Below are 25,402 nucleotides of genomic sequence, written 5' to 3' on the forward strand. Positions count from 1 at the left end.
ATCTTGAAGGTCTTTTCCAACATAAATGACTCTGTGAATGTACTGCCAGTACACTCTGCCCTTCTCAAAAGCCAGGGAGATGCAGGACTGACCACAGCTGCTCATCAACCAGCCCTCATGTCCTTCTCCCTCTGCTGACTTTCAAACTGGGATGCAGCCTTTTAGTTAGTGGCTGGCCAAACACAGCTGTTCAAAATGTGATGTCGCAGCAAGGCTGCAGGACCCAGCGATGTGGCTGTAATTGAACAATAATGATTGAGGTGTAGGACATTTCCTGGGGAACTGATAACCAGCTGGGAGGAGTTAATGTCCTACATTGTGCTCTGGCTCATTAACCACTAGTAGCTATTAATCCCCAGAGAACATTCCTGATGGGGGCTGGTGTTGCTGTTTGAGATGAGGCGAGGCTACAGTTTGTTTTCTTTATGCCTACCTGTTTGTTTCCACTTGTGTTATGAGTTTGACGGTGATCTCTTTCTCTTTGTCAGAGAGAGCCGTAGGGGTCCTAATCTCCTCCATATGCCCTAGTAAAGGTCTTGAAGTCACCAGGTGGTAATGGGCTGTTCCTGCACAGCAGTGCCTAACTGTGTTATGGGCCAACCCCAGATTCCCTTACTGCGGCTCAGTTCCACACTGGCATGGGAGTTTTCTTTGTTTCCATAGGCAATGCAATACAGGTATGAGAAAGGGAAATGGAGAGAGAATGACTTACGATGTCTTCTAACTTATTCAGGGAAACTTCAAGGAGTCCTGTAACTTATAAGCTAGAATTAATTTTTCCTTAAAAGGAGCTGTCCCACAAACTCTTTCTGAGAAGAAAAAGATGTAAAGCAAATAAGCAGCTATTTTTAGAGGACATAAAAATATAATAGCAGAGGTTATTGATGGGCGTACCTTTGTCAGAGAAGCTCAATAACATTAACAACTAAATCACATCCCCAGTCTTTTACAGCTTCGCAACAGTAATGGAAGATAGCCTCTTATTTTTAGTTAGTCCAATAAAAGAGATTGCATACAGTTTTATGTCACTTTTTGTACATTTTAAAGTTATTTTATTTTCTACTCAGAAGGGAAATACTCCCTGGAAACATCATACTGAAAAATCAAAACTCCTCTTTCCAGCCTCTCTCTTAAAACCAACAGGGACAGCTCTGGGAATCAGCACCGATGTCAACAGCTCCTGCTGGGCCATCCACTGAGAATTACCTGAAAGTCATTTGTTGTGGAACTCCATTGACCGTGATAAAATTACACCAAGGATTAATTTGATCCTGGCTACAAGAAGGGAGAACAGACTCACTGTGGATACCATGGTACTTGCATCTGAACGTTTGGCTTACTAGTGAGTTTGGAATTGTTCTCTTTGTATCTGCACTGGCAACATGAGGGAAAATCATTAATGGCAGGAGGAATTAAAGCGACAGAGGTTAAGGGCAGCTATCCAGTGAGATTCAGCTGTTATCTACGTGCCCAGAGCACTTGCCGTGAACTCATTTAAAAAAACTGCACAGTTTTATAGCTGGTGCTCAAGAGAAATGCTCATTTGAATTACTTTACGGCAACAGTGCTTTTTATATTAAAGGTCGGACAAACTTAGGCTCCTACTGCAGAAAAAATCCACTCAATAACAGGGCTGTCTCTGAAAGACAAGGGGTTTGAGAAGGTTTTTTTGTTCAGTTTCCTTGTACTGGTAGCCTTGGTAAGAACAGAGAAATTAGGCAGGGTCGGCCTTATTCAACAAGAGCAAGGTGGTTGTGGCAAGGCTGAGTGGAATCCAGGACCCTTGACTGTGTTGGACTGGAGGGGGTATGAGCACACAGGAGAACAACCAGCCAACTTGACTGAGTCTAACCGATTCCACAAGGGAAGCTGCAGATGCACAAGGAATGTTTTATGGGTAGAGTTTTGACCCTAAATAAGCCAAGCAGTTATTAAGACTGGGACTGCGGACCACTCTGCCAATGCAATGAGTTTTGTTCACTTTTATGTATATGACTATACTGTATATTTTCCAAACAAAGTTGTTTGCCATTTCATCTTCTAAAAGACTCCCCTGTGACCTTAAAAGGTTGAAGAATACCTGGAAAGCTGCTAGAAATGTCATGGCTTCAGTCCCAGAACCATGAGAATAGATGTATTTTTGGAGAGGGAAGATTTAAAGCAAGACCACTGAGAAAACTGAGTCTGACTCTGGCAGTAACCACTGGCATCTGGTACAAAGTAACAAAATAAAAAGGGAGAGAGACTGAAACATACAACCCCAATGAAATAACTGTTCCTGTGGCATGGTGGCTGGGTGGAATAGTATGAGATAAATATACCTACAGTAAGAAAATAAAATAGATTGACCACTACTCTCAGGATGCTATAAAATGCAATAGAGTAGTAATCCTCTCTTAAACTTTGTAAGTGTATTACAAGTAGAATGAGGACAGAACTTCAACAGAATAATACGTTAAGGGGCAAATAATAAGAAATTGGTTTCTTTATTCTTTTTGTTATATTGTCTCATACCACTTTTATTGTCTCTCTTCTAAAGTGCAAGAATGCCTCAATATGTGTGCGTGATGCCAAAATACACTTTGGATTTAGAATTAATATTCTACCCTTATAGCAGAACAGTGATTCAAAAACTGTCATAAATGATATACCTAATACCATAAAGCAGTTCTGAGAGGGGGTGAAGTGAGGGCTTGAGGCTTCTTTTTCTATATTTCTTGAGTGCTTATGGGCTTCCCACTGCCACAGAATCTTAAACCTGTGACTTTAAGAACTTATTCTCCTAAGACTTAGATGTTATTAGAGAGTTGAAGGAGCAAGTCTGTGAGAAGTGACAGCTTGGAGTCCTAGAGTCTTGATGGTGCTCCTCAAGTTTTCTGCTTAGTTTTTTGAGAAAGTTAAAAAAAAAATAGATACTTTGCATTTTCACGATAAGTTCCCTGAAGTTCTGCTTCTGCTTAACTCCAGAGGAGGTTCTCCATCTCACAGGCTCAGCAAATTTATTTAACTCCCCAAACTGGACAGGGTCCTCAATTTGAATGTTTCTTGGCCATAGTGAACCAGACCTAGCAGCCATCCTCAGCACACTTTTTAGAAAACAGATACATAAGTAGGTTTGGTCCCTAGTCAAACCAGTGCTGGGAGCTGTATTCATTTAAAGCTACAAAGAAAGAGGAGAATGACATTGAGTATCCCTTCCTCACCATATGAACACGTGCATACTTACTCCCTCCAGTAGAAGGGAGTATCCGAATAATGAGTTAATTCACATTGGATTTTCTATCTCTAACCTTGGGATACACAAAACCTCTTGACCACCAGGCCTCAGCTGATGTCATACTCCCATGCTGATTCTTGAATGTGGCCCTCCATTATACAGATGTGAATTCACTGGGCAGCAAGAACACATCTAACTTTTCAAAGCCTCAAAGCATTACCTCGAGTTCAGTCCCCTAAGATGTCTTAATACTTTTCATTCACTAATTATTTGTCATCAAACACATACCAGGCTGAGGTTGGTTCATACTAGTAGGACTCTCTCAGGGATGGATGTTTTAAATAAAAAAGAATTATGCTTCCTGAGCCTTTTAGGCTCCCAGCTCTGCGAAGTGATTTGGTACTCCAGACCACTAGGCTAAGTAGTCTCAGTAACATCTGGAGTTCTCTATCAAGTGAAGTTACATGTGATTCAGGAAAAGGGTAAGATTTAAGATAAAAACTTGTGTCTGAAGCATTTCCTACTTACAAGTTCAAGGGCCGTGCTATTGGAACCATCCCACCAAAGTGGGGGACCTTGGGGGTCCAAGGCTGTTGGCAGTTTTATCACCAGATTCAAGCCTGTGGGTTCAAACCATGAACTGGAGTCATGGAATCACAGAAGGTGAGTCCTTTTGCAGCTTTAGCCCTATGTGACTTTTCAGCTGTCCCAGCTGGGTAGGGAACTAAATGAAAGGCTACATCCCAGCTACATAAACGGCTATTTTAAGACAGAGCTGGGTCATTCACTCTAAGGAAAACCACCTCATTTATGGTTAGCCACGTTCAAGTTAGATATCTGCTATTGTCATGTACATATCTCCTTAGCTGGTGGGAAGAGATAAAGGCTGAACAATTTATTCTTAAGAAGTGCCTGCATGGTTTATGGTAAGAGCCTAGGTGAATGACCTGGAATAACTTTTTGATGGCTACAGCTGGAAAAGGCAGATCCCATTTCTTTGTCATTAACATTATCAAAAGGAGATGCTAAGGCAATATTGTCAAACACCTGGTTTTCATCAAGAAGAAATCTACCATTGACACGTCAGTCATGTGTACGCTTATTTAGGCCAATAGCCAAATGGCGCAGCCATAAACTCTGAGATATCTCCCTAGCAAGAAAACAGTCTTAGTTTAGAAGTGGTGATAGGTTAGGTAATAGCACCTGGTCTGGTTGAAATCTCATTGTTTTTTTGATCAGAGGACATACAAGTCAGAAACCTGCTTTAGGGAGCTAAAGAGCATGTTAAAAAACCTTCATCTTGAAATATGTGCAATATACCCCCATGAGCCTTCACCAGACAAAAGGAGCAGGGGGAGGGCTTGTGTTGTGCTTTCACACACGGTTTGCATATAGTGTGAGAATAACTGTTGATGACAGCATTTAGCTGGTTGAAAGAATGTGTTTTTCCAGTGTCTTCTTGCAAAATTATGTTTTCCAGCAAACTCCTTAGGTACTGAGTCTCTTAGAATAGAGCAAACGGATTGCCAAAAACCATGAAAACAAAATGACTGTCACCACTCATTAATGAAAATAATATGCATGCTGGTAGGCGCACACTGCCTAATCACATTTTCCATATACAAGTCCTAATTTTATATTTACATTCAGAAATACTTATTTTGCATAAAAGGGAACAACAAAAGAAGCTAAAAGTAAATAGTCTGTGGGAGAACACAGTCTGCATCTCCTCTGCAACAGCCTGTGTCTGAACTGAAGATGTGACGGTAGCAGTCTCCAGCTGATACCAGATTCCTAGTGACTGAATGGGGTTATACAGAGAGAAGATCCTGATATTTCCTACACTTCATCACAGTCTTGAATTCTCCAGACTAGGAAAATATTGCTTTGATAAAAGTGACAGATAACAAATTGATGGAAGTTAAGCATGAGGAGGTAACTCTTTCTTTGATCTTTTCACAACATTAAACCCTCTAACTCTCTAAAATAAACACAGTCAGAAGGACAGGACTGATGTAATTCACTGCATCATGCATGTTTAGACACTACAAATTGTACCCCAAACAAATTCCAGCCACGTGCTTCCAGGTTCTCCACCTTCCTTCTTTCCTAGCAGTCTCAGCAACTTCCAAATGCTGGGCACGTCCCATCTGTAGCTAGGAAAACAACAAAAGCCATGCACACAGAACAGTGGTCATCCTCTCCTCCATCCTTTAGCCCTGGGCCCAGTTGGCACCAGCCACCTCACTGTGCAGATGGTGGCCTTCCCACTCCTCCTGTGGTCCTCTCTCTTCCTTGGCACTGAATGCCAGCTTTCTGGTGAGAATCTAAATTAATTTATCTGGTGGAGTGATGTCACCCCTTTAGTTCTATTGTGAAGCCCTGCTGAATGGAAAACAAAAGGAAAGGTGTCAAGGCTGGAGGAACATAGTGGGTTTTTTCCCTTCATTCTCCAATTTCTGCTACAAGGCTGCAGACATAACAGCTTTAGGTAAAGGGATCAGGTGTAATAAGCACCCAGCCTGCACCCAGGCTTATATTTGTATGGCACATAGCAAGTAGCCTCTTTTGTCTTTTCAGTATTTGGCTGAAACTCAGAGCATATGGAAATGACAAGTACTAATAGCCAAGCAGCCAGCACTTCCATAGGAGGCCAGACCACTCTTACATTCAAAATCTGACTTCCTTTCTCACAGTACACCTGAACCAAAACCTCAGCTCTAAACTTCCCCTTGAACTTTGCAAAGCTAAGCCTGGTGCTGAACTGTGCAGTGGCAGACCAAGGTGAGCAAACATGTTGGAAAGTCTTGTCCTGCCCTGAATGGCTAAAAATAGAGCTTTACTCTGTTTATGCAACTGCATCCAGGGAAAGCACTCAAAATAGCTCTAGGTGAGGGCCCTGGTTTTCCTGGTCGTTCTCAAGTATCTTTATCTCTTAATTACATCTAGGTAACTGGCTCTGTGAGTTAGAAAGGAATGCAAAGTTTTCCTCCACCCTTTTAAAAAACCTATGTGCACATTTAGTGTGTTTTTACCATTTGAGGAATTTATTCTTTCTCTTTGGCCCCCAGACCAGTACGGTACAGACTGCAGCTTATACCCAATCATAAACTTGACCTAAAAGAAACTCTGAGAGCACGTGATCCCTAGAAAGGCTAGTGTATTCATCCTCTGCTAGCTAGCACAGCATACCCAAAGTTTTCATGAGGAAGGTGTCTGGTTTGAGGTGGACACAAGGGGCGTGTTGCGTGGTAAGTTCAGGTGTCTTTTGGCCCCACAGCTGAGGAATGTACTCTCACTTCACATAAATATACATATACAGTCACTGCCTTCTCTTTCCAAGCATCCAGGTTGCCTGAAATCAAACTACCAAGGGAAGACCTGCATTTTTGCTATTGCTGAGCACCTGACAGTCATTTATAGCTACTCACTGCAAGCAGAAGACAAGGGTCTGCTTTTGTTACATTGCCAGCTAGTCATTGCCAGCTATTCAGCCACACAAAATATCAGCTTTGTGAGAAATTATGTAATTAAATCTCCTTTTAAATTTGCATTTACAGAAGGACTTCAATCTTCTCTGGTTTTAGTTTAAAAAAATAATTTTATATTTTGCACAGTGGTACTTCTTTTAGGATGAAATTTCTAATTTTTCTTTCTTTTTGAAAAGAGACAGGTTTTCTCCATTTCTTTGAGCTCTTCCAACTTATAAGATAAACGTTCATGGATTTACATTTCAAGTGGCAATTTTTCTTTACAATGTTTTTGACCCAGACAAAAACAGCAGAAATATTAAAGGTCTAAAGTTATTGCTAGAATTTTTCATAGGTGAGTTTCTCAAGGAAAGCCAATATCAAGTAAAGATTCTTTATTTCTAACAAAGCTTGATTTTGGAGCTGGACTCCTGACAGAAATTGTACCAAAGAAATAGCAAGAATGTTGGAAAGTGCAGCCCATAAGCAAAGGAAATAATTCAATTTTGACTAGAAAAGAGCTGGAAGAACCAGGGTCATCCAGGGAGATGAGGGTAGGAAACCTGGGAAAGACAGTGAAATGACCCCAAATTTGTCATTTTCTCTTTTGGATAGACAGCAGTTAGGAAGACAACATTGATTTGCTTTGACCTTAGAAAGAATATTGACTCTTCTTTTGCAAAGAATCAACCATTATCACTTTGTTAAAAATCTCATCAACTCAAGTACCAGCCAGCACTCTGAGGGCTGTACATGTTTAACTTCACAGCTGTTTTTAAAACAAATACTGAAGTCCCATTTTCCTCTACCTTTTGGTAAGAACTATCATTTTCCCAGAACTTAAGGTTAATGCATTTAAGTGAGAATTAGGGACCCTATATGTGCACACACCATGAGACAGAGCAGGTGGCAAAGGAGTGGGAACTGGATATGGAGGATAATTAATGGCCTGGGCTACATGTGGTCATTACATCTTCAAGGAAGAGTTTACCCAGGTTGGGAATGCTTTTTGGTTTTGGGGGGTGGTTTTTTTTAGAAGTCAGCAAACATATCCATATGGCAAAATAGAAAGTATAATGTCAAAACTTGATTTGGTTACTATAAGAAAGAGCTTCCTCTTCCTGTACAAGAAGTAGTTGGGTTTTTTTCTTTCTCCTCCTTTTTTGTCAAGAATTATTCATTTTTTTAGCTTTAGATTACACAGTCCTCTAATGCTTTGCTGGTCTTTTAATCAGTCTGTTATCACTATCTTTTAAGTAGCATTTCTGAGCAATCCTGCATGCCCTTTAATCCTGTCTGTTCAGTGTCACCTCTGTGACTTGTTTTCTATAAAAGTATTTTCCACATGAAAACCTTTCACCAACCTTTCTGTCTTAAATCATCCCTTATGCAGCAGAAAGAAGGTTTCAGCCAGTATATATAGCAATTCTAACCTTCTCAGGTATTTGTAGTCTGTGAAGTATTGCAAAACATCAAAAGCACTTGAGCAGAAATTTTAAAAGCATGGAGAGAATGCAAGCTAGTTTAAAAAGTTTGCAGTGATTGGTACATCTAACAAGCAATACCCTACCATGATATTTTAAAAGTATTGGACACCTAGTGAAAAATACCAAGCAACAAGGATGCCAATTTTTCATGTTTTTTGTGTGGCCTCTCTTTGTGAAGGAGGGAAAAAGACACGCTGTTACCTTAAAAGCATTCTGTTAAGAGGCACTCTGCAGCTGCAGTTGTGCCATGATGTCTCTGTCTAAATTAAACTGCAAATTTCTGCAATTACCTAAAGTGGTAAATGCTGAATTTTAAACCTTAGCTAGGTCTTTTGTAAACTACTTCTGTTTCTCTGCTTTCAGGGAGCTCTGGCCTCTCTGTAAGCACCAGAGCACAGAAAAAAAAGCAGACTTATAAAGGTTCCAACAACAAAGCACTACTAGAGCTGCAGCTTTTGGAAAAAGCAAACAGATGCAAGGTGAGGGGTAGGTTTATGACAATGCTTTTCCCAGGAACCTGTTTCTAGCCTTTCCGTTTGAGACTGAGCATTTGTTACTTGGGTTACTCTGGGCTCAGTTATGACTACCATAAACATCCAGACTTTGAAAAACCATTTGCACTGGGCACAGGAATTCTGAAAAAGAAAATCCCTGCAGGAGGCACAACTAGTGCAAATACTGTCTGTAACACAATGTTTGGAGCAGCCCAGGGCAATAACTCTCTAAAGCAATTAGTGTACATATATAACTGTATCTAAGTTTACATCTGACTAACCCTGGGCTTTACTTGGGGAAAAGTCTTCTGCCCTGTTGCACGCACACACACACACTGAGCCCCACAGACCATGCTTGCTGCAGGGCATCTGTAGATATGCAGGCTATAGGGGCTGCTCTATAGCTGTGGCTGCTACCCTGAGGCTGAGCTTTCCTTCCAAAAAGAGACCAGAGCCAGATGTGGGCATGGCTGTAAGGCACAGGCCTTGCTCCTACGTGGACTGGCACCTATCCTCACCAGTAAGGATGGTTTCTTCTTACTGGTTGCAGGCCCCCTCCCACATGCTCCTCTACTGCAGAAGCAGCAAACTGGTTCCTCTGCAGCTACAGCGAAGAAAGCTCTATTCTAATAACAGCCATGGAGCTAGACTGTGCTTTTAGTGGCTTGCACTTTGTTTACACACTTCTTTAGCTTGCATATATATTTTAAATGTTAACCCTCAATGATTTTTTTTTTTAAACTGTTTTATTGAAGTAGCTTCCTTCTCCACTGCTTCCGTATCAGCCGTGCAGTCGACAGTCCTTCTGCCATGCAAGCTGCATACATGGCTGGCTGTGAGGTTGTGGCCTGGGAGCTAACCTGCTTCTGACGCTCTAGAGGAATAATCTAGCAGGTCTTTGACAGTTCAAGTTGGTGTAAAGCACTGTGGTCTGACTTGCTCCAAGTTAGGGCATTCTTCCCCTTTTGAAGTCCCTAGCCTGTTTGGCCTGTATTATACATGACATGAGCACCACTGGCCTCCCCTCCAGGCAGTGCATCAGCTCAGCAGGCTGCTGGCTCTGCTTACGTCCTATGTCACATGTTTGATTTGATGCTTCGGGTCTGATCTGAGTTTAAAGTTCAGGTCCTGTGGGTTTAAGTTTAAGGCATTTTGTCGTTGTTTGTCAGGGCTGAACTCTTTTCTTTTCTGATATTCATGAGCTGACTTCTTGTCAGTGTGTTATCTCTTTATTTAAAAGCCCACAATCCCTTGCTAAAACGAGTGAGAACTGTTTAAAAACAATGCTAATACTTTTTCAGAAATATGGTGTATTTTATTCTGGATCTTTGTACGTGAGTGAAAATTCATGAAAGAAACCGATGATTTTGGATGCCGCCAATCCTTCATGCATGACTTGTCACATTAAGGAAGCTTGTTTTTTCCCCAGCATAAACACTCAGCACTTCTCGAGAAGTTAGGCATCCAGAAAACCTCTAAATACATTTTGAAAATTTAAAACTTGTTTGCATTAAGATCTCAGTCCTGCAGTTCTTTATCAGAGCTCCCTTTTGGTTTAGCCAATGTCTGATACCAAGCCCATTTTTCCTCTCCCCCTTCCAGTTTCTGCATCTATAATGATTTTAAGCTCTTTGACACAGGGTTTGTCTTTCCATACTCTTTCCGTGCTGCCTGTGGCACACTCCGAATGCTGTGGCTGTAAACAGGACCCAGGAACAGAACTACTGATCTTAGCTGTGCCTGTGTCCAACCTTCACTGGACCACTCCCAATAGCAGCACCCTGCTGCAAGGTTCAGTGCTAAAGGCACAGCTCTGACGTTGCAGGTGAACTAAGATTTTGGCAGGAGAACTACTAGCTGGAGCAAATACAAACTTGAAGAATGTGAATTATTCTCTCTCCAAATTGGTTTCCTCGGCCTGCTCTACACAGATATGGCCGTGCAGCGTAGTTCCTTACGTTAACCCCTAGTAAAGCTTTTGTGTGATGCTGTAAGTGACTGACAACAATGTCAGTGAGCAGCCAGCTGGCTTTTTCACGGTACAACTCCTTTCTCTCCTGCCACCTATATGAATGTGCTTATAGCTTCACTAGACACGCTGGTACTGAGTATCTGCAATATTACAGCAATACAGCCCCCAAAACTCCACCCCAGCTACAAAAACAAAGCTTTCGCTGTAAGAAGTGTCAAATGGAAGAAGACATACTGTCTGCTTGTTTTACAGAATTACACAAATAGACTTTTTGACAGATTTTCCCTGTGAGATCAGCGGTTCATTTAAACTGTATCCCTTTCATAGGCGCTTTATTAACACTGACGCCCAGGCTTGTTAACTTGGCATCCTGTGCTGCCTGTGCATCGAGACGTTAAGCAGGTTTCCTCTTCAGCTGTGCTACTTGTACATGTGGAGGAGCAGCAGGACCTGGATGGGGTGACATCCCCTGCCGACTGCCATAAACCAGCTCTCAGGCACTGCTGCTGCTGGGGCAGCGTGCTGTCAGTCACTGCCTGGAGACGCGCTTTTTTCTGCAGAGTCAACTCAGCAGAGCAGGGGGCAGGGAGCCAGTAGTTCAGAAATAGTAGAAACAATTGCTGCAAGAGAATTTTAAAAGCCATTGGAAACTTTTGAAGCTGGATCATGCCAAAAATAAGACAGACTAGACTAGTACCTAGAGAAGATGACTTAGAGAAAGCCTGTACCTCTCCAAAGATTTATCCCCTATTCCAATTTCATTATTTCTCTCCTTTTCCCTCAATATCTTCACAAGCCCTCCTCTTGGCAGTTTTGTGGAGATAGGCCATGACCTATGAGCATGAGACAGCAGAAAGCCTCTTCCCTTGCTAATATTGTGAGACAAATATTGGTAAGCCTTTGCTGGGTAGTTGCCACCCGTAAGCCTTCCTGCAAGTGTCGGCTGGGGGAATGCAAGAGACCCACGATGGCAGGGCATTAAAGAAGCCAGGGCTCACTTCTGTCTGAGTGCCAGAGTGCAACAACTCTTCCCTTCCAACAAGCAACTTAACTTTAAGAAAGGGGCTCTTGAGGTGCAGAGCTAGCTGACCCCTTGCCAGGGGCTGCGCTGCCCCATAGGCAGAGCCCAGGCAGAGCAGCCCCAGCCATGCAGCAGGGGAGGGCTCTGCTCACCCTCTGGCTCAGCAGGGCCATTTGCAGGGCTGCACTGGCACGTGTGACACTACCCGTGCTGCCATCGTCCTTCTCTGGACAGCCAAATGCTGTTGACAACACTTGCCAGAGGAGGGTTGCATCCTGCTGACTCAACATGGTGGGAAGGGACCTGCCATGTTACTGCTGGCACCTAAGCGTAGACACGCTATAAATGGCCTGACAAGAGTTTGGGGACCAGAGGGGAAATCTGCACTATCCTTACCCCTGCAAACCTTTTTTCCTGCTGTACCTTACAATTCCCAGAGTCAGAGAAACCAAAGTGTCATTGACTCCCATAATCAGCCTGCTTGCACAGAGCAGCTTTGCGGTGACCACTAAAGCCCCAGGAGGCTGAAGGGAGAGGAGGTCACCTGTACTTGCTGGGGCACACACGAATGCCCAGGTGCCGGTGGGAAGGAAGATGTGGCACCTGTTTGAAAAGAATCTCGTATCTAAGTCATACTTTTTTTGCAGAGAGTCCTCAGAGACTTAAGCCAACCCAAAGCTGAGTGGAATTTTCCCACTGAAGCCACAGAAAGGAGCAAAAAACTCATTTCCTATGAATTAATCTTACGAAAACCACAACTCATTATGGGATTGGAGAGGATCATTTCAGTTTAGGTACTCTTAAGAAACATTCTCTCTCTCATTTATATTTGTGTCAGATGCAGGGTGGAGAGGTAGAAACTCAGAGATGCAGCTGGTGGTCCTGCCTCAGAAAAAAAGTGACCTGTTATGAATGACCTGGTGAAACACTAGTTACCCAGAATGGTTTGAAGGTAGCCTCTTTTCCAAGTTTTATTCTGATGTTCTTTTTATCTGGGAAGCATGTCCTTCTAAGAGATCAAAGGCTATTATTCTTTCAAGCATTAAAGCGGAACTGAAAGTGAGTCAGAGTTGGGATGTTACCGGACTAAGAGAGACAATTCAAAACCAATACTAGAGATTTTTTCTGAGAAAAGGCTTAAATTTTTCTTATGAAATATGCTTTTTTTCAAGGGTGAGAAAATCCTTGTCAGGAAATCCAGTCTTTTCACCAGATATTGTGTTTGTGATCTGGTTATGTGCTGCTTTGATTTATATTGATAACGCCTGGTACACAGCGCTTGAGGTGGAAGAACGGCCACTTTCCTCCAGCTCCTCTGCATGACGCCGTGCCGAGGCAAGGCAGGAGAAGTCCTCACCAGGGACGAAGAGGCAGCGATGCTCCCAGCGCGGTGACGGGCGCCCGAATCAGCTGTCAGCCCTCAAGCCCCGAATGCAGAGCAGGTTACAGCTATGACTAAGGGTCCTTTGGGCCACAGTTTAATGATCTTTTAAGTAATTCTGGATCAGTCTCGATCATGCTTTCAGTGCTGGATACTCATCCAAGGCCTTGATCATGTTTAACTAACCATTTACCCGTTCCCACCAAAAGATGCAGATTTTCCAAGTGTTCAAATATACATACATACATCTCTGAATTGGATCGTCTTCAAATTCCCAGCTTCCTTTTTTTTTTTTAGCATGTCAACACACTGAATGTCTGTGGATGTACTCAGAAAGTTTGCTAAAGAACAGTCAATTACAGTCAATTCTGAATATAAAATGTTTCCCCTTTTGTTTGAAATGGAAAATAACCTGAAAGCCTTTCCCTGGTAGTAAACCAACCTCCGTAACATGTATTTTTAAAAGAAAAAAGAAATTATGATTTGGAGTATTCACAAAGAAAGAACCCTCATCATGGTATCATATGTAATATGTACTCCTAAGCACAGAATATAACAGTATTCTCTTTGATGAATAGGAATTGCTTCATTTTTAAGCAGGAAGCGCCTAATGAGGAGACACAGGCTGGCAAAGCAAACTCTCGGAGTATTTGCATCCCAGCCTCAAGTTGCCAGCAGGTTTTACCCACACGCTGTATTTCAATACACACTCATGATTGATAATTAGATCAAATTTCTCTCCTTGACCAGCATTTTATCCTTTTCTTCCGTATCTGTTGCCTTATTTATTTAATGGATCTTTCTTTTATTCTTAGACTGCAGTACTTAGTAGGGGGAAGAAGAATTTTGGTTTTAATTTAACAAATCAAAACAACAATCTTGCGCTAAAGTGTGGCACATTAAGAACAGCTATCTGCAGCCTTCTCCTGTTCTTTCACTCATCCTATTCTCCCTTCCAGCTCGGGAACACTTCATTTAAATTTAATCACAAAAATAACCCCCAACCCCAAACCAGAAAACACATTTTGTTAGAAAACCACTGAAGAAAATAACGTGGCCATTTAGAAGAGACTTGACTTGTGTGAGGAGTTCAGCACTCCACACAAGTAGAGGCCAGAGGTGTCTGACAACCTGCAGGCTGCTAATTTCAGCGTTACCTTTGCTTTAGAAAATTGGGTGGTCCCTTTGTATAGCATCATCAGGTTGGCTCTGCTTTCATTACTTATTCTATGAAATGCTGGTTTCTCTTAAGTGACTAGCAGTAATATGTGATTACAGCAGTCCATGGGGGTTGGGATGCGGTAGGGGAAGAGAGCTTTAGAAAACAAATCTAGACTAATTAAAAAGCTGAAACAAAAAATTCTTTGCTAATTAAACATGTCTAATATTTACTTAGTTACTAAAACTGGCTGGAAAATCTCAACACAACCAAAGAAAATCTGATTTTTTTGGATGGCGGGGTTTTAATGAAATTGGGAAAAAACCCCAATGTTTTCAAATCACAAGACTTACAGTTTCCTTAAAATGTTCATTTCAAGGCAGAGCTATTAAAAATAAATGCAAAGTTTTCTATAAAAACAACAACAGCCTCCAAGATATTTCCCTTTTCACAGCACAAGCTCAAATTCATGGCATATTGCAATTACACTAGATAGAAAAACTAAGTAGGATGTGACTCAATCAAGCATATTGTATCTATTATTCTTTACTTTTGAAATTTCTCCAGTTCCCACCTGTAACTGCTTTTAAGGCTGTAGAAGTCCTCATTCAATTTATGCGTCTTTAGAGACTTCACTGCCATACCTAATTTACACATATAATCAGCTCATACTCTGTATACAGGCTACGCCACCTTGAGAGAGGGAACTCACCGGTAATACACTGGAGGTCTGATTCATTCTTTAAAGCGAGGCTTTTTCTCCTGACTAGCTATATCAGGAGCCTGCTTCCTAACCAAGGTTGTTGTTTAGTGGATATGATTCTGCAGTTTTTCTTTTTACCAGGCTGTCAGGGAGCACTGACCTAGCAAGAGAGCCCATCCTCACCTATGCTTGGTTCAGTTCTGAGCCAGACACGCTATCTGGAGAGCGTAGACTGTGTGTGACGCAGATGATCTTCCTTACTCTTCTATGCTTTAATTATATATGCAGTTCACCAACCTCAAGATGACAAGAACACCTGAAACCAATGGCATTTTCAAGGGAATGTGATATTTGTAAGGGACGGAGACTATTATTCTTCTGAAAATTCTAAGTTAGACTGAACCAGAGGTACAAAAGAGCAAGGTAAGAATGAAATGCCTGAGCCCTAACTTATTTATATCTGAGATAAGCTTGCAAGTATTTGTATATATATCCAAGATCTTTTGATGTTATTATGCTCATTTTTAACTCCCACTATAAACAAAGATGTGATTGTCTGATCTTTCATGAACTGGAATTACTAAAGCATTTGTGCTGCCTTAGGTCAGGTTAAAATATGAGCCCTGCAGGCCATGAAGGTAAATTAAATTAATTTCTGGACTACTGCTAAACTGCTTTTTTACAGGGTTCAATTTATTTTGATTCAGCTTGAACTTCTGATTTTTCTCTCTCTCATCTTGCTACCAAAAAAGACTTCAGACACCTTATGGTTTCCCCGTCATTTTAGGTAGATCATGTCTTGGCTAAGGAAGGATGAAGGCAGTAGTCTTTTTTTGTTTGTTTGTTTGTTCACTTGTGAAGGTTAACTAAGACAGCATCCCATAACTTGTCAGTAATAAAGAACAGGAGTTCTTCCTCTCTAAAACTACAGCTCATCACACTAACTGTTTCAATGTACAGCAGTTTTTATCAGTATTATTTGAACCTCAAAACCTATGCAAAGAGGACCACCACAAAAAAGTTTAAACCCAGTTCCAGTACGAGCTCTTATCAGCTTCAAGAGCGCATTGCTTTTGTCGACTTCTAGAAATAAATGCCTGTGAAATATAGGTCAATTATTATCTGGCTTTAACAACAAAGCTATACTTCTGTTTTGCACTGAATGAAAAAGAGGGTTTCTAAACTCTTTTGAAATCCTAATATTGTCAAGGGGAATACTTTATTTTATGAAGCTTAATATTTATGAAAATGTTTTATAATGCAGCCCCAGTATCAGGCTTTTGGAAACAGTACCACATTAGGGCCAATGCGCTTTTTGTGGATGCAAATGGTTGGAGATAAAAGAGATGTCATTTTGATGCCAGGGCTATAGACATCCCAATGACACTGAGCAACTCACAGACATCAGAAGAAAATGGCATGCCTCTTTTTAAATGCATAGCCTCATAAGTAACGTGCAAATGTGAATAACAAATATTACCTTCCCCCTCAAGCACTCAGCAACTGATTTGCATAGTCAGAAAACATGTCTCCTACACCTATACACACAAAGTGTTATATTGCCCCTGTGCACACTCACCCACTTTGCACATACGGTCTGGGTTGCTGAAAGTCAAGGAAATAGATCCAGTCATAATTCCCCCATGAATGTCAAGCCAGGTGCTTTATGTCTCCACAGTTGTGAAGATCTGCCTTTATAAGGCAGATGTAAGAAGCACCTGCATGTACATCCTTTTCCAACTAATGTTCAAACAGGGGCTCGGTGAATGAAGCAGCAGTTCACCAGGAATGGCACCGTGCTGCCATCTGCACTTGCAGGGGGCTTGCAAACCCCGCTCCGTGTCTGCTCCCAAATGGGACTGCTTGGGACAAATCTTATCAGAAACCTCTCCTGATCATAGTAGCTTTTGACGTAGCTCCCTTCAGCCTTTCTGGAAAGGCCATTTTGCAATTAATTTTTAGAGTTAATTGCAGCACATGCTCAGTAACACTCAGATAAAACATTGCACCTCCAAAGCTCCCTTGAGTCTGCTTGACAGTCCCAGCACAGCTCCACAATTCAGCTAGGTTTCACCAGGAACTACAGCTTAATGCTAAGATTGGGCTAAATTTCAATGAAGCTTGACCAAGTTTTTCTGCAGTATGCTTCCAGGAACAGCTATGGTTTATGACTGAGAAGAACTGGTGACCATAGCTGGGTTTTGATGCAAGTTTTTTGAGTTTTCATACTGGGCCCTGAAAACAAAGTACAGGCTAAAATGCTTAGTGCTTCTTGAAAGCTGAGACAGCAATGTTTCTACTAGAGCTACTGTTTCTTGTAGCACATGAAAGAGACCTAATGTCAGCAGGATGCCTTCTGAGGGGCTGTGGATTAGAATAAGCCAAGTGCCCATTTCATCACACGAAGGAAAAAACATTTTCCATACATCTCCACCAAGCGTTTCTACCTTACTTGATCACCATTCAACAGAAGCATTGATGACAGCTTAAAATAAGGCTGTCTTTCTCTACCTAAGGCCTCAGAAAGAATGAACCACACAGAACATTAGGAGAAGAAATAGTAAGTAAATGTATCAGGGGAAAGTCAAGATGTTTGAGATTTTGAATGCTGCAATATTATGATTTAAAACTAACAGCGAAGTAGCTCTGTCTTATCGGGGCAAACTTTCCTCTGGACAAGTCAGACTGTCAGTATGCATCCTGCTCACCTCTCCTGCTCTGTACTTGTGTGTGTATAATTGTTGTGGCACAAATCTTGCATTTACACCTCAAGTATTACCTCTTGTGGATTGTTTTACTTTCACAGTCAGAAAGGGAAGATCTGGTGGGTCACAGTGTGAGGTTTCTTAGCTTGTTAAGTACTGATGTACTAAACCCTTACAGAAGAACAGCAAAACAATTTTTCTCTATCACATCAGAGTTCAATTTGGCCTATAAATTTCAAGTACTTTCAAGTGTACTGAACATTTTTCCTTCAAATTCAGAAAGCTCGTAGCAATTTTATATCACTGATCACGCCTTTGCAAGTTTGTTCTTATGCACATACTCCATGCAGGAATGCAGCCTTTTGCCACTTCCATTAAATTTTTCATTCCAATTTTCTACAGTGAAAGAGTATTCTGACTGTCCAGTCTGCTCAGTCAAGCAGAGTAAGCTCTCATAACTGCTGACAGAAAGGTCACTTTCCTAGCATTTTGTTATTCAGTGTCTATTCTAAGTCTCGATTTTTAACTCAACACTAAAATAAGGCATTTTGTGTTCTGCAGGTCTCAAAGGTTGCCAAACTGTTTTTGGAGTGATTAGAATAATTTATTTTGAAGGTGATGGCTGAGACTCTTTGCATGTACTGAAAATACTGGATTGTTGTTATTCTGATGTCTGCCCATGGAAGAATGTACATGCTCTCCTCTTGCTCTCATATTCGAGATACAGGTTAAGACAAAAATAAAATGGAAGGGGCTACTTTTATTATGTAAAATCAAAGCTCCCCATAGGGAACCAGAGTTTGTTCAGAACTTAGTCTTATAAATCAATCTCACGGTATTTTTCACAGAAGTAAGGTGCTACCCTCCACCACTTTGGCCAACTTCCTGGTCTTGTTGCTAATGTTTTTTTCCAACCTGTTTCTTAATTCACTTTTTATGATAAAGTCAGCCTTCACTGCCCATCCCAAACTACATTTTAGCATTGCAATTAGGCTGTTAAACAATTGCAAAATGATCTCCTCAGGCAAGGTGCACAGATCAACAGCGCAATCTGTGGTTATCGTCTTGTATATCATGCTACGTCACTGAAGCTTTTTGCTTCTGCAGAATAGAGTTTTACAGTAGGAGCCTGCAGGTCTTTTGGTTGTGCTTGCAGTACCATGAAAATAAACACGCACTGCTAGTGCTCATTTTGATGAGAAAGGAGCTCAATATTGCCCTCCCAGTAGGATGTCAGAGAGGCTGTCCCCTCCCTACACCCTTCTCCTCCAAGGCATTGTGCAAAAAACCCCAACAACTTATATTTCTTCAACAATAGTTCTTATTTATCATTTTAAATAGATTACAGGCAGGCTAAAAGCTCAATTTATCTCAGATTATTCAAGCTGAAGTAGGTTTTACAGCTTCTCGAAGTACTATGCCATACTCACATATAGCTTTTCACTATGAAGCACTGCAGACTTCTGCCCAGAACTCTGCCTGCATGAGCGGGACTTCAGAGACTAGAAAAGATACAGTCTCTACCGGTTATATGCGGGAATAGATTCCAGCTTCTGTTTATGCGATTGTGAAAAGATAGCGAACTGCAGACTTATTTTTAGTGGCACAGACGCACCTACTGTCTCTCATTGAGACTGGCACAAAGACACAGTGGCACATTCCCAAATTGAGACAGCATCTGTCTTCAAGTGTTTTTCCTCTTTAAAACAGGAGGACTCTTTCCTTCTCTATCACCCTCTGTCTTTCCTATTTTTAAGGCTGGGAAAGGTCAGCACATGGGCTCTTGCTGCCTACCAATGTAAGCAACGTTTGCCATAGGTACTCCTCTAGAACGGGGTAAAAGCAGCAGCCGATGCCAGGTTTCAGATTCAATACCTTCATTCATCTTGGAGTTGAGAAAGAAAACCTCCTCCACCTGTAAAGGCTTTCGCTGAATTCAGTTTCCTCTGGGAATCTCCTCCAAGAGACATACTATTTAAATCCACCAGCTGGGAGTCCTTCCTTCTGCTGACAGTGCCTAAGGTTGTAGCTGCTTTCCTGAGCCCTTCCAGGGCCCATCCACCCTGCCACAGAGGGACATTTAGGGTAAAGGCATTTCAACTACAGTCCCAAAACACTAAGATTTTTGGTTCAGATTTGCATTAATAAAAAGCAAGAACGGGACACACACTTAGTGTATAGAGATAAAGTACTCACCAGCCAGGTACAAGTAAAATACTTGAAGAAACTGATGCATTTGAAATGAAGGCACAGGACAATTCACTCCCCAGAGTTTTGGGGAACGCAATGGGTGATATGCCATGTTTACACGGGAAGTGGGGGTCAGCAGTGTCATCTGACTGGAGAACAGCAAACACAATGCTGATAAAGGTGCCATAAATACATTGGCAGCAATGGAGCCATTTGTTTGGCTTTGCTTTTACCAAAACTTAAGCAAATTTTAAAGAAAAGAATTGTTACAGACATGGAAGGAAATAGGTAATAGCAAATGGGACAAGACACAATGTGAATTTGCAAGCGTTAGATCAGATTAGACTGATTTCTTTCTCTGCCTAGATAATTAGTATTCACACAGGGAAATCTATGGCTGAGCTAACAGCAGAAAATTATTTAAACTGCTACCACATAGGAAGTTATAAATTAAACTAGAGAAGATAGGGTATACCTATGAGAATTGTAAGCTGCAAGAAACGGGCTGAAGATGGTGGCTTGGAAGGGAGTATCAAGCTGGAAGGAAACAAGGCAGGCACTTGCTCAGCAATTGGTCTTTTGGTCTCATCTTACATAATGTTCTTGTCAGTATTTGGAGCACGCTGATGAAGTTTGCTGACCCTGTGAAGTTGGGAGGCATACGGAGATGTAACAGGGTTAGACAATTATATTGGAAGAAATGGAAGACCTTGCAGGCTGGAGTAATAGAAATTGTACGAGAGAATGTCATTCCACATAGAAAGCTTATTCATTTCAGGACAGACAGCAAAAACTTCTGCTTTAAGGGATGGATATCAATTAGAAATGGTGGGAGAGGAGAAAGACCTGGTTGTTTTCAAGTGTGGGATAGTCACTGTCTTCCCTGACAATTAGGAAAAGCATTTCTGTAACACCATCACAGTCAAGCCATCTTTTCAGCAGGACAGTTTTTCCTGCCAGACCTTTTCCATACACTCAGAGATGCAGCACATTAGGACGCTGGCATTTAAAACACTGTGACAGGGCACTGTGATGAGTAGGGCACTCATAGCTTTGCAAAGCCATTCTCTCAGGTTCCTGAAAATGCAAGCAGACATAGCACTCCAGTGCCACTATACTGACAACACTCAGCTTTTAGAGCTCAGTGACCATATTAGAGACTATTTAAAAAGAAAGAAATCAGATTATTGGGAACAAGATATCAGTGAGAAAGAAATGCCAATATACCATTCTGTGTTAGATCAGCTGAATGTGAGCCTGCAATGAAATCATATCCAAACATTTTATACATCTGGCCAATATGCTTACCTTGGAACTACTTCTTCTTGGGTTCCTAGTTTTTTCATTTGTCCTGCTTAAACTCAGTTTAAATAAAAGCACAAAATGTCAAAGAAAGGCAAACTGCAAGACAAGACTTTATAAATTATTAAAGATAAGGGATGTCACAGCAGAAATTCTGGCTCTGTACTTTATAAGGCTGTCAGATTAAACATTATGAAGGGCCAGTCTGAAATTGGGGAACAGATTTATTCTGAAATGAAGTTCCAAGAAAAAGAAAAAAAATATGCTGCATCCAAGACAAATGGAAGGTGTGTCTCTTGAACTTGGTCTTCTGTAGCATAATCACATGGTAATACAAGTATTTATTCAAGTAAATCTAAAATACCCCCTAAAATGCCAGAGAACTTCAGACCAGAGCAGGACTCATCCGTACAAAATAAGCAGCTTCCTAAACACATTTGTGTCTCGAGGGAGGAGGTGAAAAAACAGCCACTCAATAGGGATGATCACATTGCTTAATACATTATTAAAAGGGTGCTCAAAGTGAAAACTATAGAATAAAAAACCTTCAGAACACAACCAGACACTGTATTGCCACCTGTCAGAATATGTAAAAATGGGTAAGATTGACTAAAATAGCTTTTAAAGATTAGTGAGGAAAAGCTCTTGGTTTCCTAACAGAAGGAAAAACCTGAATTATTAATGAAGCTGTGATACTGACTGCTGTTGAAATTGAAAGTAGGCCTGCAAACTCAGACATCTGGCCCTGAGTGTGGCTACACTCCAAGTTTGGGAGAAGACAAGAAGAGAGAAGCTTTGGCAAACAGACAAATATACCTTTCCTGGGAAATACTTCCACCACAGCAGAGGATCAAAAGTTCCCCAGTTCCATCTATCCCAGGGACACCCTATGATGAATGTCCCATGAATTATTGCAGGCTTCAATGCACTCCACCACTGCTAATGGATGGAGACTGGTGAACCGATCAATCAATGAAAAGATTAATCTGGTTCATAACAAGCATTCTTAAAAAAAAAAAAACAACCAAAAAACCCCCCAAGCATTCTTAAAAAAAAAAAAGAAAGAAAGAGCTGGAGAATGACCACAGCGTTTAATTACCAAACTGTTTATCTGTTAGACACGCTTTCCCCAAAACTCCCGTTCAAATTTTGCAACTTTAGCTGATCTGAGCAGATAGCAGGCTGTTCAGGCATGGCTAGAGCTGAGCTCTGCTCCTTTATCTGCTTCAAGATGGCCTTGTGGGCAGTGGGACATCACATCTCTGGGCATCAGAAGAGTACAGCTCCCCAGGCAACAGCCTGCTGGTGTGGCAAAGCTGCCTACCATTCACTGCCTGCTTTGTCATTGTGATAGCCCTGGCTGGTGGAGCTGGTATCACTTCTACTGCCAAGGGAGGGCTCAGGGCTTGTGGGTCAGGTTGTTGCTGCGGTCTGGAGCAACAGTAAACTCTCCTCTTCCCACTGAGGAGATTGAAGTAGACGGACGCCTGTAAAGTTGAAAGCAGACAACAGACAACCCTTTATTGCTGAAACACACACATACTTACAGTCACATATTCTGCAAAGTCACTGTACACGCGCACAAGCATAAAATATGATTGGTTATATCAACACTGTACACGCATAAACATAAGATATAATTGGTTATACTAACTCTGTACACGCGCATAAACATAGGACATAATTGGTTATACCAACTAAAACATGCGAAACTTGTCTCAGTCTAATTGGTCAAGATAAACTGCCGAATTGAGGTTCTTTGTGCCAAGTTCCCTTTATCATGGAATGCGCACCTGTGTTCTTCTAATTGGCACCTTTCTTTTTTTGTCTTCTTGTTTATTCTGTTCAAGGCCTTCTAAAGGCATCTGGAATGCTCTTGCGACCATTAACTAAATATGTGTCTACATCCTACATCCCTTCCTCATTCAGCCTTGAAGGAGCAGTAGGGCTACATCTCCAAGCACCCCCCACAGTCACCTTCCAGCTCAGCCTTGCTCCTCTTTAACCTCCTGCCTCCTCATCTTCTTCCTGCAGCAGTAGTGGCCTGCTCCCTGTCCCACATGCTTGTGGTAGCAAAATTCAATTTTGTCTCCTCTATCTAAAAGTCCAAATGAGCGCTGCACTCTGCAGGGCCTACAGGGTTTGGTATCAAGGACTAGTATTGGTACAGTTTGGTGATCTTTAGCATTTCAAAGGGAAAGGCATGATTTTCTGAACGTACGCAACGATAGGGTAAGATTGAGTCTTAGTGAAAGACTGCAGGAGTCTCAGATATTCCTGGGATAAGGAGGACTTGAGTCAGAGAAGCAGTCGTTGGTCCCAAAGCAGGTGGCATCTCCTCTGTGAGCTTTGTCATGGTCACTTGTGAGTACTCCAGGTGCACTTTGGGTCAGAAAAGCTAGAGGTTTCAGAGCCTAAACCACTGCTGCTCTCCGTGGGGCTATAGGGCAGGAAGGGCAAGTTTCCTTAGGTGTCCCATAGGGGGAAAAAACATGGCTATTAAAAATGATAGGGAGAGAACTAGCCTTACAGGAAGATACTGGGAACCTAAAGCATTCCTTAAAGGACTGAAAAGGTTGAGGGTAATTGGCAAGACTTCAGTTTTCAGTGAGCGAGTTTCTCCTTTGGCCTCAGCTGCAGTGCTCAGTTCCAGAAGCAGAAAGCCTCTGGAGCCCAAGTCACTGCTGCTGCGGCTTTCAAGCCTAGAGAAGCAGCATGGGAATTGGTACAAAGTTGCACTCATACAGGGCTTAAGGTATTTAGTGGTGGTCCCATGACAGATTATCTAGGGTCTGAACCACTTCTGATTTGAGCATGTCTGTATTACTATTTTGAATGCCTTGTAGCAATTAAAACAGAGATAAAAAAATATAGTCAAGCTCTAAGGTCACTTCAGTTCTAAGGTCATCCTTCCCACTCCCCAGTTGTGGTACTGCCTTCCACTTTTTGGTTATTCACTTACATGGTGCATGCCATAACTTGCAAGCTTAGGGAAAAAAAGGGCATCTAGAAAAATTAAGGTTTCTGCAAACCTCAAAAATTTTGCAAGGCATTTGCACTATTGCTGTGATTATGAAAGAGTTACTGGTCATTACATGTGGTCACTAGGAGAAAAACAGTCAGTGAAAAACCCCATTAGGGGGAAAACACAAGAGTTGAACATCAACAAAATGAACATGGAATAGTGTACAATTTCTGTCTCTAACCCTCTGCAAGGTAAACATGTTGAATAGATACATTTGTCAGATATGCTTTACTAAGTTGTCATTAAACAGAGCAACTAATTTCAGGGTTGGGTCTTGGAACCAACAGCTTCAGCTTTGTGGGCTGGCATATAGTTGTACAAGGTAGCACAAGTTGTACAACTAGCAGTTGTACAAGGTAGTGCAGAATAAAAGTAAACTGTGCCAGCTCACAGTCAAACTTCTGATCAGAATGAGGTTAAAAACTAGAATTAAAGTCAAATTAAATTTGTGCCTAAATTTCATGGAGCACGTTGAAAACTAAAACATACTGAAACAGCTCCTTTTCACCTAGAACTGAGAAAGTTGCATTCTTTTCATATACAGACATAAATGAGCATCAACATGCATGCAGAAAAAACCACCACAGTCAGCCTGAGTAAATGATGGTTTTAGGAAGCCAGGCTTCTCAGATGATTCTGAAAATCCCAATTAGCATCTACCTTCCTGTCTACGCAGCATCATGACTTTGAAATATCTGACCCCACGCCTCATTTGGGACTTAAGTACTTTGAAAGTTTTACCTCTCAGCAGCAGGTGTCAACTTCAGACTTTCCTTCTAATCCTATTCTTGCAAGTTTCACAGAAATCCTGGTATCACTGCCATTTCTGATCATGTTTGGCTTGAACTGAGCTTTTGAGTCTCCCTGTAGCTTGGCAGCAGAGCTCAGGCAGCAGAACAAGGAACACAAAGTTGATTCATGTGAATAGACATTTTTAGGAAAGGGATAAGAATACTTTACAATTCATTAGCACACTCGCCTGGATCTGGGGTTTTGATTATACTGAGATACCAAGTGATGCGAAACACAATTTGTTTCTGTTCTTTCCCCTCAGAGACCTGCACTGTGTGAGTGAGATTATAGCAAAAGGCTTGGTGTGTGAATCATTTATTTGAAGGATATCATTAGCAACTTGCTGTGTTCTCAGTCAACTGCCTGTTCCTATCCACCTCAGTATTTGTTAAGGATTGTATATTGGTTTCATTTTAGAATATTCCTTTATGTAGTTGTCTGTACGAAATGAATTTGCCATGCATGTTAGCCAGATTCTTCAGTA

Source organism: Harpia harpyja, chromosome 4 (assembly GCF_026419915.1).
Source record: "Harpia harpyja isolate bHarHar1 chromosome 4, bHarHar1 primary haplotype, whole genome shotgun sequence".
NCBI classification, from domain to species: Eukaryota; Metazoa; Chordata; class Aves; order Accipitriformes; family Accipitridae; genus Harpia; species Harpia harpyja.